Below are 15,556 nucleotides of genomic sequence, written 5' to 3'. Positions count from 1 at the left end.
TATAAAATTTATTTAATGCTAATTTTTTATTATTGTAATGCAAAAAAAATGTTTATTGGACAAAGCATTTATTTAAATGCATATCTTAAAATAATTCCCTGTTAAATCGAATATTATTGTTAAGGCTTAGTACAATAATTATTTTTTTGATAAAGATTATTTTTTTAACAAACGCTTTAACGAAAATATATTTAAATTTAATGCTAGTCTAAATAAAAAAATTTACACGATTTAAATTTCTGTATTATATTATTATACCTATTGATAAATACAAATCTAATTTATATTTTACACTTATTATTTGTTAAATCAATATTTAAACCTTGAAATTCCCGCATCACATTATTATATAATATAACAAGATTTCAAGTTATTTTCATAAATTATCAAGATCTTGTATTTTATCTTTGTGTATTACGCGCCGTATATTATCTTCGCAGTAATTTCACGTTAATTAAACTTTAATAATAAATTACACGCACGTTAAATTTATGTGCGTGAATGTAATTTAATATTTAGTTAAATCTAATATTTGATCGCATAACGTATGCTTTAGCAAATGAAGGTAATCAGTAACGTATACTAAATTTTTTTTTGCACACACTCAAATCGCAATTAAACATTCATACCGGTAAATATTATAATACATTCACGCGTAACAGCCGAGACGAGTTTGCAGCATCCTCCAGATGCAGATCGTTCAAATATTTATTACCAGACTCGTATGGAAATTGGACCCTCGGAATGCGAGGATTCGACCCCGCACTATTCCATAATTAACGAAGGAGTCGCGCCATTCTCGTGCCGAATCATATACACCACTCGTTTCCCGTCGTCATCTACACTGCGATATAGTCATATTTTACTGCATCAATCAAAAGCCACAAGGGTAATATAAATTTTGACTGTCGACCTTTGCAATACGTATAACCTCTCGAGCCCTATTGGTTTATAAAATCGAAAAGAAATGGCCAGATTTCGACCAGTATTCGATACCAATAAATATGAATTGTTGCTGTTCTCTGTCGGAAATCGCTACGACGATAAACATAAAATTTCGAGGACCTTAATAAAAATAATCCTTTTTAGCCCTCCGGCTAATGCGATAGTATATCAAAAAGTTCATAACGGCGAACCTTCGCATAATTTTAAGCGAAGTTTACGCTCGTGGGTTATAAATTTGTTTATCGTGTTATTTGCGTGGATGTGTATTACGCTATTCTGTATACAATATGTACGTTGTGCTCTTTCAACGATTTATGATGGGTATTGTGCGTATTCTGTATATAAAATATATGCCCCTTATTCTTGATATAAATATACCTAAGAAGACATTTCATTTTCAATTAACTTTAACAATTCGTAGGAACGAGCTTTTAAAAGCATTTGCATCTTATTCTACTACGTATATTACAATATATCCATTAGCGTTATTATATCTCGCATACGGATACGTGTGTAATGAAACAATTGTTCTCCGAAGAAGCTTGGACGAATGAGAGATAACATCATGCTTAACATCACCTCCAACGTAAAAGTTGGTTTTATGGTGGCTGTCAGATAATTACAAAGGACAGACGAGTTTCAAAGATTATGAATAAAAGAGTTTTTGTGGTAATTGATTGTTATTGTCAAGCCATTGTGGTTAGCAGATTTATAATACCATTGTTGAAACCCCACACAATTAAAAATATATATGCAAATATTGCCATTTTCCCGATATAGCACTAATTGAAAAGCACTTGTTCGAATTCTCTCTCGTATGATTGAATGATAAGAATCAGATTACTGGTCTATATATATATAGCAGTATGTTGATAATATTTTATTTGTAAAATAAGCTGATTAGAATTATTTTTTCTGCATGCCATATTTACATATTAAATAATAACAAGCGATTCAAAACTTTAAACATTTTATATATATATATATATATATATATATATATATATATATATATATATATATATATATATATATATATATATATATATATATATATATATATATATATATATATATATTTTATATAGTAAGCTCTCAACTTGATAGATTTTAATTGGGGAATCAATCTTCAACCAAAATTGTAATCTAGGGATTTTGGGGTGCTATTTAGCTAATCCCGGAATTAGTCTCGGCTTTGTATAATGGTTATTAAATAAAGACATATACTATATATGTAGTTAAATTGTTTATTTATTTAACGAGGCTACAATATAATATTTTTTTAATACATTTGTATATAAACACGGTTATACAGAACCATTTATAGATCAGGCTACGGACTTGAACGCGTCCCATCACATTCCAATTAATATTCATGGCGATTTACACAAAGAAAATAGTCACCCTGATTAGGGTCGCCGCTCACTTTGATTGCGTGCACTGCCTCTCTAGTTTTGTTTGTCGTTTTAATGTAACCGCGGCAGTGTTCGACACGGTCGATTAGGTGAAATTTGATTACGCGGCGATCTTTTCATCACGATAGCGACGCTCATGTTCGAGTGTGTGTGCTTTTGGAAAGCTGAAACTGGTGTAAGCACCTTTAGTGCACGTTTAACTAGGACCGGGACCGCCGAGAGTGAACCCGTGCCCTGGAAAAACAATGATTCCGGGCCTCGGTAACAGTTTTTACTTTTTTTTATAAATATATTCTTGCTATGATTTTTTCCAAAGTCGGGCCCTGGGAATTTGCCCCTTCTCGGCAGTGCTGTCTAGAACACTCGGAAGATCGTATTCCATAAATCATTAGAATTGCTAATTATCACCTATGTAACTTACTTTGTAACAATAACAGTGAGGTATCTGTCTGGTAATAATAAAAAATACGTCAATGCGCGAATGTATGAAAGTGCTCATTTAACGATTTTTTGCTGTATATGCTTGTACCATGGAAAACATGGATTTCGTGCGTCTTGAATATACAATCGGTTAAACCACATATAAAATATAAGTTAAATGCCAATTTACTTTCTTCCCAATCATGATTTTTACGTAACCTTTTCGCAGAAGAGCTATACACAAAGATCGTATCGCGGTCCTGGCGTGACCCGGACCCTAATGGAACTGCCACGTAACATTACACATTTCCGATAATGGACGAGAGGTGAAAAAATCATGTCAGTCGGTATAATCGATGCTATATGTGATGCAAAAAAATGCTTTTTTTTCATGTTGTATCATGTGCCCAGGTCGGTTACACGCAAAAGCTTTGCGCGGTCGATAAATCAACAACGGGGATTCGGAGTTTTGGTAAAGTTTCGACGGCTACTCCGCTGAATTATGCAATGTTCCGGATTACCGTAACATTTTCAGCCCCCTGTGTGTGTATCCTAGATAAACACCCACACGATTGTCTCGTCGTCGTTGAAAACGGTCGTAATTGAGATTTGTTTTTCACCGTGAGGTAGCAGTGTTAGCAAACATTTTAAATTTTTTCCCATCTTCGTAAATAGAAAGAGTCGTGTCCCTTCACAATGACCAGGGAAATCCTTTTTCGTATTTAAGTTATTCAAACTGAACCTCCACTGCCGCCTTAGGTTGAATTCATACGTTCTCCCTCGACATTTCGACTTTTAATATTGTTCAAAATTTCAAATATCACTGTAGACGAAACGCGCCCGATATTAAGAAGCCGCCGTTCTTATTTCAAGTCAGCTACTTGAAAAAAAAACACCCTCTGCGCTTTCCATCCCCTGTCATACGGAAAGGTCGCGCTTTGCTTGGAATTTCATTTTTACCTTATAGCTCGTTTGCATTATTCCGGCTAGCGGACATTTAGATCAAATTCTTTTTATTCATTTACCACTATTGAACGAAATTAGTTATAATTTAAATATTAATACTAAACCAACATCTTAAGGCAGACGAGGAAGATCAGTAAAACGTAATTTTGATGGGTTCCTGGGTGTTTTTACACCGGTGGAAATCAATACCGTGTAAATACAGTACCAATGAACATCTAACTAAGTTAAAAGGAATGCCATGTTCCTTTCTTCTACAACGATCGAGGTAATATTTCATTTTGAATTTAAAACATACATAATTCGGGTTTTAGGCCCGAGGGGAATGTGACTTTACAGCCAGAAATAGCCGCTAAAAGCTGTTAACAATTGATTTAGTATAACATATATTGCAACAAACTATTGTGGAAAAATATTGCTTTTTTCCGAGTGCTGGTGGAAAAGCTCTCTTAGGTAGCACAATATGGTGATCGATCGTGGGCAGCTCTGCAGATGTTTCGTAGTCCGCTGACTGTTGGGGACCGACCTTATGTATCGCAGATTGGGAAGCTCTCCGACGAATCATTATGCACAATGCAGAGACCACTCAACCGATTGTTGCGCCAACGAAATACAGCCTTGGCTATAATAATAGGGCACCCCAATAAATGTGTTATATCTTAAAAAATCGTGAAAATATAAATAAAAACCGATTACGGTTATTTCGTTTTCTAAGTCTCACCGTTCGCGAAAAATATATGGCCCTCCGCTTGCAGAGACTTCAGTAGACAGCTTTGAAGACGTTTTGCAGCGATTTTAACGGACTCACAAACCAACATGCGTTCATAATAAATAGGCAGTAGTTTTTCGTTTTCTTCTAGTTCTTGGCTTTGATTTGTAAAAACCAATTATGACGTGTTGTTTATTTGTTCATTTATGTCCAAAGGATCAGGACATTATGAGGTCTATTGTGGTGGTTCATTCAGTTACAGTCTTAGTTTATATTATAATATTGTTACGTTCATTTTTGTAATTATCATGGTTACGGTGAAACCCCCCCCCCCCCTGAACATAAATATTTTTATGGTACGACTAAATATTATACAATTATTTTATAAGAAAAATATATTTAAAAATAACTTTCAGCATAAACTGGGGTGCGCAAACAATTTTGACACGTTTTATCAATAAAAATGCAGTAAAAGCATCGTAATAAGTATCCATACTATTAGAAAAAGCTGGAAAACGCCATAATATAGCAGAGGTACTAATTCTTCCTACTACAAAAGTAATAACGAATACAATTTTGGAGGCTAAATTTCAAACAGAAAAGATTCTGATCATTAATAATTCGTCAATATATATAAAAAAAATGTCTGTATGTTTGATATAACATATACAGACATTATTTTTAATATGCTTTTAATTTAAAAATATCATGTTTTAAAAATATTTTACAATTATATTAGTAATTTACATTTAAATTTCCTATAATTACATATTTTTTTACTAAAAAATAGAGTAAAGCAATGGGAATTAAAAGTAAAATATATTTAACAATTAAACTCTCAAGGAATTTTCGTTTGCGCTTTTTTACGGTTACCCAGATTAGTTTTCCTGGATTTTCCTATATATACATATATAAATTAACCTATGCCATGTAATTTGATGGAAAGAATAGTTTATTTAGTAAATCATCCTAATTTTACAGGCCTCGGAATTTTATTAATGGAAAATGGCGCCCAAATAAATGTAGGAATTTTATTTCAGGTAAATAGAGTTATACATAAATAAAATATCCTAAATTTTATCGCTGGGATAATTGCATTTAGATATTAATTTAAAAGTACAGATTGTAATGAAATAGCCAACAATATCGTAATTTCCCTTTTTTCTTATTTTATTAAAGTTTAATACTTCTATTTACGTGTTTGTTACGGTTGATTCCGTGGAGACTAGCTGTCGGTCCCACACTATCGTGAGGTACCGCAGCTAGTGAAAGTGAGTTAGAACAACTATTTATTTATTTAAATTAAATTGAGACCAACAGGTTGACCCAGTGCATCACCATTGTAAAAAACAATATATTGTAATAAAGAAAAAAATATTAAATAAAATTTAATATTATATTTAAGATGATATAATAGTGGTTTCCCGTTGCCTTATAAACTGGATTTATTGATAAGATATGCAAGTTTTAAAATACATTTTTTGTTCAAAATTACATTAATTTTATTAATTCATATACAGTCAGTTCTCGAGTTACGACGGGGTTCCGTTCCACCACCTTGGTCGTAACTCGAAAAGGTCGTAAGTCGAAAATCATACAAAAAATAATTAAAAACAATGCATACATGCGAAATACAAAAACCACTTTTATTGCTGACTTCAAGTTGTTAACTAAATACTTTTTAGCAAATATCTACATAAATAATTTATTTATAAGAATTGATCTAGAGTATTTTTATCATCTGTGCTACTGATATCCATTGTTAATTCTTGAGATTTTTCAGCGAGTGCAGTGATAGTGCTTGTTTTTCTTAAAAAAACGTCCAGGTTTGTTTGTACAGTTTGTTGTTTCTTTTCTCTATAAATTTCATAATAACCCGCAAGTGCTTGCTGAATAAGCCCGTGTACCCTCGGAGATCTATCGATGGATTTGTCCATATTTTCAATTTTTTTTAATAGCATCATTGATTTGGCTAAAAGCTGCAGCCATGTCTTTTAACACAAATTTTTTTGGTGGTTCTTCGAGTTCATCTAATTCTTTTAGCTCCATTACATTTTTTTCTGCAACTCGTTGTTCCTCAATCTCAATCAAATCTTGGTTTGTGAGTTCCTCAACATCATTTTCCAAAAAGATGAATTACATCTTCATTATCAACTTCCACATTAAGTTGTTGAGCACATTTTACAATAATATTTCTCATATATTTCCCCTTCTTTATTAAAATACATATTGTCATTATATCTTTTTAAGAGTTTGTTCCATATGCCGTTCATACAATTCGTCGTTACTTTGGACCATCATTTTGAGATATTGTTTATTGCATGAAAGATGTTGTAATTTTTCCAAAATTCTCTCAATGTCTGATGTTTGTCTGTTCCTGCAATTGCTTGGGCAAAAGTGATTATTAAATAATGGGCTTTGGAGCTAGCAATACCCCCTTGATCCATCGGCTGTAGAATGCTGGTGGTGTTTGGAGGTAAATAAACCACTTTTATATTTGGATGTGATTCCCCTAAGTGTGGAGGATGGGCTGGAGCATTGTCAAGAATCAATAAAATTTTAAAGGCTATGTCGTTTTCATCACAGTTCTTCTTTACTTCTGGAATGAAACAGTTATCAAACCAGTCTTGAAATTATGTATATGACATAAAAAAAATTTTTTTTACAACTTTTTTTTTCGTCGTAACACCGAATGGTCGTAAGTCGAGGTGGTCGTAACTCGAGAACTGCCTGTATTATTTAGTCACTAAATGATTTTATTCTAACTCTTTGTAAATACATATTCTTGTTATTATAGTGAAGATTTTCTAATATTTGTGTTAGATTGATTATTTTTATTTTTTATTTATATTTATTTTTAAAATTTAAATTTAGTACAAATAAAGATTTAAGATTAGATTTAGTCATCCTGGAATTTAGTTTTGAGAAAGTATTCAAAATCCATTTAAATTGCTTTAATAAAATTTAATTTATAATATTCCTCCCCATCTGCAAGTCAGAATTCATTGTATTAAGATCCCAGAAAAGTAAGTCGGTCACAATAGCAATTGAAAAAAAGCGGCTTAAGCGGTCACAGCAAACATGTGATATGTTGTGAGCGCGATCGCCTCACAGTCCTGCACTCCTAATACAGAACCGTTCTGTATGGCAGCGGCAGATTTTATAATCGACTCGATCGATAATCACTACAATGTCTAGCGACTTTCATAGATCGTATTGGTAATAATTTTTATAAATTGTTTAAATATGAAACATTTTTTAGACATTAATGTGGGATATAAAGAAATTTTGGAACATGATAATTGCCGTAGTTTTTATTATGTATACATAAAACTTACTTTAAAAATAGCACTCATCATTTCAGTGAGATGCTAGAGAAAAAAGTAGAGAAATCGAAAAGGTTAATAGAAATTAAAAACGATCAGCAGACGCGTAATTGTGAGCGACCGCCTCACGCTCTGCGCTCCTAATACAGAACCATTCTGTATTGCCGCAGCAGATGGGGAGGAATATTTTTAATTAAATTTTATTAAAACAACTTTAAATGGATTTTGGAAACTTTCTCAAAACTAATTGCCAGAATGACTAAATCTAATCTTAAATCTTTAATTGTACCAGATTTAAATTTAATCTTTTCCATCCGTGATTTAAACAGAATTAGAAGTTAAAAAATAATTGCTTCTAATAAGTCAGCGTTTATCGAAGGAAGGTCTTAAATTAGATATGCTTATTTTAAGCGCGGAAAATAAACGTTCTTCAGCGCATTTAACGTGTTAAAAAAAATAACTATAAAAATGAGTCGGAGTCAGTCGATTTTTTACGATTCTGACTCCCCCGAAAAAACCAGGACTCCAACTCTAGTTTTTAATAAAATTATTTACATAAAAAATAAAAGTATCTGAAAAATATTTTTTTATGTTGGGGAAACGACTTTATTACATGGAGGTCTAAAATTTGAAGTTTTGCCTCTATTTTTAAGAACACCTCCAATTTTTGTTCATTTCATAGCTATTGTTGTATGACACTTTCCAGCGTCATCGCCGTCGTTGTCGTCGAGCGGTCGTAAACGCGGCACCGCCATAAACATTTTCACGATTTTCGCCAAATTTTCTAAAACAGCATTTTTCCGGTGTGACTTTCGTTAGCGCGCTTTTCAAACGTGTATACGTTACTGTTTTATTCCATTAAAAGGCTGACGTTAAACGCGACTCGCCGACAGGTAACGGCCTGGGACTGCGAATTTATCGCCCGTCTTGTTTATTTTTCCTCATTTTTTTTCGCCCGTATTATTATAATGTATATTGCGTATTTTTCGCTTCCGTTTCGGTTAGTTCGAATTCGGAGTGGTAGCAGCAGCGAAAACTCCGACTTTCCTTTTCTTTCTCGAGCGCCGTCCTCCTTAATTTGTTTCGCAATAAAAACGGCGGATTTCAGCGAGGAAAATGTTTTCGGTTGAAAAGTAAGTTAGTGACTATTCCGCGTAGAAATCCTCTGTGCGTATACATTTACCTCGGCTCTTCGAATTGCGCATAAATTTTGCGAAAACTGGAAGAAAACGACGAGTCTGTCGTTTTCTGTGCTGCCAGAGTGAGATCAAATTAAATGCGAAGTTTGCTTTTTACTATCTCTGTATTCCGATTTAGATGGAGATTGTAATTGAAATTGAATTTTTTTTAAACCTTCGTGTTCAATTATCCACTACCAAATTCAAATATGTAAAAGTATACCTGTATGTTTTTTTATTAAGATATATGCTGCATATTACTTTCGATTAACGTTGAATAAATAATTTTTTTCAACCTTATGATATGATATTATTACTACCTAATTTTCATTCCTATCTTATTTATTTTCTCAGTATGTACCGTAATTTTATATCAGTGACGATAAATGCGAGTCTTTGTATTGTAGTATTATGCAAGATAAAAGACATAAAGAACAATGAAAGTCAAAAAAAGTTTCAGAGAAAGTATCATAAAACTGACTATTCGCAAACATGGCTGTGCGTTTCGCGTTTTTCTATAATTCATATTATTTTCAAAATATATTATATAGTCGATTCAGAAACATACTGTATATTAAAATCGATTTCTCGTATTTACGATAACCGTTTCGCTTCTCTGATATGGACTCTATTTTTCAAAACAGCTCTATCGTATCTAGCTCTCGAATGATCCTGTGAGTGTTAATATACACCAGGCTCTTTAACCTTTTGGCTGCCAAGAATCTAAATATCGATGTATCACATAATAATAAAAATATATGTGAGTTATTTACTACTGAAGTATATACCCTACAGCACGTTAAAAATGTAATCGATTCCTTCTTCAATGATGACGTCGGTTCCTGCAATTCTTGCCAAAGTTCAAAAACTAATATGTGGGATTTTGGCAATCAAGAGGTTAAACAACTTTAAATGAGCACTGTAAAATAGTTAATAAAATACTAACATATCCTTGCTGAAGGGATATCATTGTTTTCGTGTTCAGCTTCTCCATAAATTTCGAACATAGTTAATATTGTTGAACCCCCCCTCCCCACAAAGCCCTGATCTAAATATAATTGAGCATTTATGGGATTGCTTAGATAAAGCCCACTAAAAAGGCACACAGAATGGTCAAAAATTACAAGTGAAACAATAAAAAAACTATTTAAAAGTGTATTTGAAATTATTAAGTGCAAAAGGTTGACATACTCGATATTAGTTTTAGTTGTGTTTTATGTATTTTTTTAAAATAAATAAGTAATTTTATATTTTATAGACTGTGTATAATATATGTTAAGTTATAACTAATTTTATAAAAATAAAATGGAACAAGTTTTTATTTATTTTTTTATAGTATAATTGTGTAAGGTGGTCCAAAACTTTTGCACAATACTGTATATTTGGAACATAATTTACGTTCGTGCCGCAAACTATTTTTCACTAACACAAATTGACATGACGAATGCATTTCGTCGAATAGCTGAAATGTAGTAAATGCATTTTTTTTCCAGATTAGATTTCAGCTGACATTTTAAAATTCGATTAATAAGATTCGCCAGAAAATCCAAGGTAATCTCATCAACGTCTATTAGCGAAAACCCCGGGAGCCGAATGACAGATGCGCTGTCATTGACAGCTGATTGGAACCATTGTGTATAGTTTTACGGTCGCGTGCCGTTGGAGAATCGCTGATTTGTAGAGTGCAAAAATCGATCGGCGTTGTTTGAGCGCTGTGCTTTCGACGAAATAGAAACTACACATAAATGCGCTTTGGTTTTATGCACCGCACGCGAGGCTATTAGTTGTTGCGTTGTACATATTATAATTGTTACTAAAAACCTCCATATATATGTACATTGTATGTATATGAAGTTGAAAATGTTCAACATCTAGCAAATGTATTGTTGAGAAGCGATAAGGGGTTTCTATTCATTGCTTTGATGAAGTGAAGTATGTATAATGTAACATCTTCAGGAGATTTTGACCCTTGGTGATCCTCTTGTCACTTGCACGTCTTGACCTGGTCAAACCTTCGTCTCAATTTTATCACTTTATACGGTATATAATTAAATATTTATACAGCACGTTAACTTGGGCTTAATATTGGAATGTTCGATCTACGTTGTTTTAAGTTCAATGTCAAATGTTTTCGAAGATATTTCGTCTGCAGACTGTAGTCAATTTCATGCGAAATTGATCTAAAGTCGATACTAATAAATAAGCACGATTCTATCATGGCGATAGCTATTCTATATTTATTTTAAACTCACTGCTATGATATAAATTTTGATAACATTAGAATATATGAAACAAGAAATTGCATAGTGTCATTCAAACACTTCCAAGATTTTCTGTAGCATCATTTAATTGATATATACCTTTCTAAAACGGATTGTATATGTGTCTATTTATTTTCATATGTCTCTCCGTCTCTCGGCGAAGCAATATATGTACATACATACATTTATATACATCTCAGTTTGCCTCTGTTTCGTCCATTTAATCAAGCATAATGCCTTGTATAAAAGAATAAAGCGTTTCAAAGAACAGCGTCATCTTGGAGCATTAGTTAATCTCGCAAAAACAAAGCCTTTTGTTACCCGTGCTTAAAATTTGTCCTCCCCTCGATCTTTTATATCCGAAAACATTTTTTCATCCTTAATAAAATTAGGGCTAATCGCGCCGTTCTCCGCTTCGATTGTATCGTTTACGGGTGAAAAATTAATCGAACCCTTTTGAATAGTGCCTGATTTCATTTCAGATTAGAACTGATTGGCCCGAGGCGAAATTTCTAATTATATGTATGCATAATTTACAACGCGAGCTTTTCTGCGTAGAGCGAGGGCAGGGGTGGAAGAAGACTTGCAATATTTACTTATGAAAACCTCACTCCACAGGGAGAAGATTTCATTAATTTTCGCTGCAATTTATCGCCTTTAATATGCATTTTGTGTGCTGCAACGAGTTAAATTTTGTTTAATAAAACCAGTGTTTAAATATATTTAGATACAGTATTTTAAAATAAAATACAATAGATTTTTTTATACTGGAGGGTATATTCACTAACACTAAGCAGCTTATTTGCACAAGTCGACGGTTACAATTTACCCATACCGCATAACTTAAAATGAATACTAAGGGTTTTCGTCATGCATAACACAAAAGAGGTTTTCATGTCCAATTTTCTAACATAATTGCTGCAATTATTAAGAAGCGTGTGCAAATTAAAAAAAATAGCTGAAAACCTTATGCGGTTAACAGTGAAATATGACTTTTAATTCATCGTGTTGAAGTTCAAGAAATATTTTTGTGTTTTATATTTTTATACGTTTTCACTAAACTCTCCAAATTATTTATTCATTTTCCTACTTAGTATGCGTCTCTCACGTGACCATAAGTTACGAATGCAACATTGCTCCGCTTTCTATTTTTTCCCCAGTCTGCCACCATCGCGTTTTTCCATTTATGAATGTGGTTTACTCTATGTGTATGTTCGCCAAAAACACGTGCGTTTATAACTCAACCTAGATGTGTCAGACAGTAGACTGAAGTATGGCGGACTACCCCTCCGACGTATATGTTATCTATGAAGAGAGAGAAAAAGTGTTGCAAAGGAATCGAGTTATGAATTTCTTTTCATGAATAAAACATTTCGGTTTTATTGCGGAATTGTTAAAAAATGTAGAAGAGAAAGCAATTAAAATATCTGGGTTTTTTTCGTCGAGTTGAGTTCTAGCTTTATTTCAATATTGTGTTTTATCATGCGGTTCTTCTTTATTACGGAAAAAGTGTAGTAAATCCATATTAATAAAATATATAAATTACGCCTGTTTATGATTAAACCGAGCACCTAAATGCGTGGCCGTCTTTATAGTACTAAGAAGTCATTAAGCCACAGGGGTAGTTTGTTATTGGTTTGAGGTGTGGAAAAGGCGACACCATGTAGTACAAGGAAGCATTTTTTTATACCTAGGCTTATAAATAACTAATTATGAAGTGAAGATTCGTTTTGGTGAAGTAATAAAAAAATCAAAATGCTTTAAATTAAAATCCTTGATTTTATTTATAATATATTCTCCTGGACTATACAGTTTAGGGAAAGGCTAAGGATATATCACATCATTGAGAAATTTAAAAATTATAATATTGTTTTAATATGGACGAACTAAGTGAAAAATATTGCAGATCTACCACTAATAAAGTGTCAGAAGAGCAGGAGAAAAATAACAAATTAATTCAGTCAAGCAGCGATTGCGGGTCACGACCCTCATCAATTAAGGAACCACAAGGAATAAAATGTGCGTTTTTCACGTCAATCTGAAAGATGTTGAATAGTATAGTATTTATATATTAGTTGTTGACTATTATATTAATGTATGTATCTTTTATTCCACCCTTATTATATGTTTGTGACACCCCTGGAATCCCCTATTTATAAATAATAGAACACATGGTGATGAAATTCTTATACCAGCGCGCAGCGTCAACTTGATTTTGGATGACGATAAAAGTGATTGATGATTGCTTACCTGTTGTTTATTTTCTGAATTATTTGTTCTTTATTTTTTTGCACTAAAAGGTAATATAAGTACAGTCCTTACAAAAATATTGCAGGTATTATTATATATTAACTGTTCAACAAATATAAATTTACAAGTTGTTGACTTTTGTTATAATGTGATAATACATACATATGCATTCATACGTACACATTGCAAAATTCTCTAAAATTTTTATCCCTGAGTACACGCTCCCACGTAGCACGGTCCCACTTAGCACGCTCCTTATCTACCGTGTTATTAGGGAGTCTACTGTAGTTTTAAAAAATAAGTACCGGAACGCTACTCCTTTTGAGGTAAGCAATGAGATTTCAGTTTATGTGAACCTGAAGACGAATATCCTGGTGTGAATCTTCTAACAAATTGAACGGTTAAAAAAGTGCGTTTCGTCCCCTACTACACCACTAATCATTAATAGTTCAATTCTTAATTATTTAAATCAAGTAACTTACCGCCAAAATGATCTGAATATATCATTAATTTTTATAATTAAATGTTACTGCGCCGTACACATAAAATAATATTTAGTTAGTACATTAGAACATTACAGTTTAACACTTTTCTATTAATTAATTACAATAATTTATTTTACGTATTTATTAAATATTATTCGGCTTAAATGATTTTTTTTATATCAATACAGAGGCTTTCAATATTTTTTTAAATTAGTATGAACTATTTTTTGTTATCTTTATTTATTTCAAATATTTATTATAAATATTTTTATTCAAATATAAAAAATATAATTCACTTCTTGAAATCTTTTGTTTTAATCATTACTACTGCGATCCACTTTTAGAAGCGTTATAAAAAAAACAAAAGGTGAGCTTTCGGCATTTCAATAATTGCATCCGTCATTAACTTCAGAAGCAATATATTCAATGTTAATCATCTCATCGATACGGATTAAACATGGTTTATTATTAAAAAAAAAACAATTGCTGCAGCGTACACAAACCAATTAACAGCGCACGAAACACATTGGCTAATTACAATATTTTTAATCCAGATTCCTCCGCTCTCTTTCGCCCCGCGGCATTAATTATTCGCTATGCGCAAAAATTACGGTCAGATTCGCCTGGATAGAGCAAAAAATTTACCCTAATTTCGGACCGGTACGAGCGATCGGACATTATCGAAGCTTAATTGCGCGCAGAGAAAGTTTTCCCATGATTCCGTTTAACGTTAACGGGCGGACAACGCCACCGAAAGCTTTTCCGTGAAGTGTCGTTATCTCCGTCTCGAAGATAAACCCCGGATATCGGCCATAGAACGGTGACATTATGTGTTATGTTATGACGATAGTGCGACGTGCTCTAAAGCGGTGATAACAATTCGATTCTAGTTTTAAATTCGACTGAAAAACGTGAACTAGCACAATAGACAATTTATTCGAAACGGTCGTTCGAGTGCAAATTCGTTTTGAACGATTATGTAAATTGGTATGAATTGACTCGATTTTTGTATGATGACGTTTTTGTTTGTGTAATGATAATAATCCAAGCAAAGTATCTGTTGAAAAATCATTTAATAACTAAGATAATCGATAATAAAGTATAGTGCATGATAGTAATACAAACAGCTAATGACCAAAAATATAGTTAATTAATAGTAATATAAATATTAAATACATACATTCAGTTGAATTCTGTGATATAATGTGTTTTGTTACACATGAACTCAGTTAATAATATTATGTTATACATATTTATTTATAATATAATAACTTGAAAGCAAATAAACAACTCGAATTCATTATGCATGCATTCGATATTTTCACCGCTAACTACAGATTTTCTATAGCAGAGCGACGTAAATTATTCAAAGCTTTACCAACAAAAGTTAGTGCAGTGTAACGTGAAATAGGATCACTCAGTAGTGTATCGTGAGCATACTTTTATATGCGCCACCTCAGTGTATTTAAGTCTCTTTAGCTTAGGATGGACTTAAGAATTGAGTTGCTGTAAATGATCTCTCGACGATTTCGAATTTTGTTTCAATGAATACTTTTCATATTGGTGATAATCGTTAATTTATCTCGATTTTGTGGAATCAATTC

The 15,556-nt window shown here is 32.5% G+C and overlaps 1 protein-coding gene across 50 annotated transcripts in view; it reads left to right on the top strand.

Annotated features, from left to right (window-relative positions):
* Liprin-alpha (PTPRF interacting protein alpha) overlaps window positions 1-15,556 on the top strand; it is a 244,081-nt gene that overhangs the window by 199,767 nt on the left and 28,758 nt on the right. The window lies entirely within an intron of this gene.

The sequence above is a fragment of the Plectrocnemia conspersa genome, unplaced genomic scaffold, assembly GCF_051122295.1.
Source record: "Plectrocnemia conspersa isolate PC_06_02 unplaced genomic scaffold, ASM5112229v1 ptg000010l, whole genome shotgun sequence".
Lineage (NCBI taxonomy): Eukaryota > Metazoa > Arthropoda > Insecta > Trichoptera > Polycentropodidae > Plectrocnemia > Plectrocnemia conspersa.
The sequence above is the reverse complement of the archived record's forward strand: the minus strand, read 5'-3'. Positions and strand labels throughout refer to the sequence as shown.